Consider the following 2,159-nt stretch of genomic DNA (forward strand, 5'->3'; position numbering starts at 1 on the left):
ACTCCTTATGTTGAGGAAACAAGGAAATCAACTAGAGTGCCTAAGCCTCAAATATGGCTTAAGGATTATGTTAGAAATGACAGGTTAAGTTTTGTAAGCTGCTGCAAATATCCCATTTTAGAAGTAATTGGGTATGAAGCAATTCTCCAAAATATCAAAGCTACTTCGCTAGATTTTCTGTTGAAGTGGAACCTATAACATATTCAGAGGCAGTCAAAGACAAGCGATGGGTAGAGGCAATGCAGGCAGAAATTAAAGCATTGGAGGATAACAAGACTTGGGAATTGGTATCCTTACCACAAGGACAGAAGTCAATAGGATGCAAATGGGTTTATAAAATCAAATATAAGGCATCAGGAGAGGTAGAAAGGTTCAAAGCTCGATTGGTAGCTAAAGGGTATAATCAAAGGGAAGGACTAGACTATCAAGAAACCTTTTCCCTTATGGTAAAAATGGTTACTGTTAGGAGTGTGTTGTCTATTGCAGCCTCAAGACATTGGTCCATCCATGAAATGGATATTTATAATGCCTTCTTGCAAGGTGATCTAACTGAGGAAGTGTACATGACAATACCTCAAGGTTTCAATGGATCAAATGGTAAGTTTACAGTTTGTAAATTGCTCAAGTCTCTCTATGGACTTAAGCAGGCATCTAGACAATGGAATCTCAAGCTAATATCAGCCTTGGTGGATACTGATTTTCAATAGAGTCATTTGGATTATTCCTTGTTCATCAAAAGAGTAGCAGATCACATGGTGGTAGTCTTAGTCTATGTTGATGATCTTCTTATCACTGGTGATAGTCTTGTATTGATTCACCAGACCAAGGATGATTTACAAGCTTCATTCCAGATCAAGGACCTAGGAGAGCTTAAGTACTTCCTTGGCATAGAATTTGCAAGAAATGGTGATGGTATATTAATGCACCAATGCAAATATGCTCTAGAGCTTTTAGCTGAGTCTGAGCTCTCAGGTTCCAAGCCTGGAACTTGCCCTATAGAACCCAATATGAAGCTCACAACTGCTGAATTTGATACTCATACAGGATCATCCGATGATATGTTGTTGACTGATCCTGGGCCATATCAAAGGCTCTTAGGGAGCTACTTTATTTGACCATCACAAGGCCAGACATTTCATTCGCTGTTCAGAGTCTCAGTCAATTCATGCATAGTCCTAAAGTTTCTCATATGGAAGCTGCACTCAAGGTGGTTAGGTATATCAAAATAGTCCATGATTGGGGGTCTTTTTGACTTCCCATTGTTTTGAGTCACTCTCAGCATTTTGTGATGCAGATTGGTCTGCATGTCCCAATACATGCAAGTCAGTTACAGGATACTTTGTTAAGCTTGGTACTTCTTTGATATCTTGGAAATCCAAGAAACAATCTACCATTTTTAGAAGCTAAGCTGCAGCTGAGTATCGCAGCCTAGCTTCAACTATTGCAGAGGTTGGTGTGGATTCTTGGTCTACTCAAGGAGCTGGGAGTCCAGCATCATTTCCCCGTGCCTATCTACTGTGATAGCAAGTCAGCTCTTGCCATTGCTTCCAATCCTGTCTTCAAAATACATTGACATTGATTGTCATTTCATCGGTGAGAAGATTCATTAGGGCCTCATCTCCACTCTTTTTTGTGCTACAACAGAACAAGAAGCTGACATTCTTACTAAAGGACTTGGCCGACCTCAACATGCATACTTGATGTACAAGCTAGGACTTCTGAACATTTTTCCCAGTCCTAGCTTGAGGGGGGTGTAAAGGATGTAGGTTAATCATAGTTAGTTAGTTAACTTAACTATAGTTAGTGTGATAGTTAATACAGCTGGTAATTCTCAGGCAGTTAGCTCTTTCATAGTTAGTTAGTTAACTTCACTATAGCTAGTGTGATAAAAGTACAGCTGGCATTCTCAGGCGGTTAGTTTAGTTTAGTTATATATTGTAGCTTTGTCTCTTTCATTTTGACATTGTACAAAATAACAGAGCAATATTTTCTCTCTCTATCAGATTCTCTCTGCATTCTTCATATTTGTTTCTCCTCTTTAGCTGCATGTTGATGACAAATTCATCATCCTCGTGGGAACGATACTCTACTCACTCTTTGTTACTTGATTGACCGCGTATACTTCCGTGTGCGATTTAGGGCAACAGCAAGTGGCTATT

General features: G+C 39.5%; 1 pseudogene; it reads left to right on the plus strand.

The window, feature by feature from the left end:
• LOC109228105 lies at window positions 453–1,757 on the plus strand (annotated as a pseudogene).

This window comes from Nicotiana attenuata, chromosome 6 (genome assembly GCF_001879085.1).
Source record: "Nicotiana attenuata strain UT chromosome 6, NIATTr2, whole genome shotgun sequence".
Taxonomy (NCBI): Eukaryota; Viridiplantae; Streptophyta; class Magnoliopsida; order Solanales; family Solanaceae; genus Nicotiana; species Nicotiana attenuata.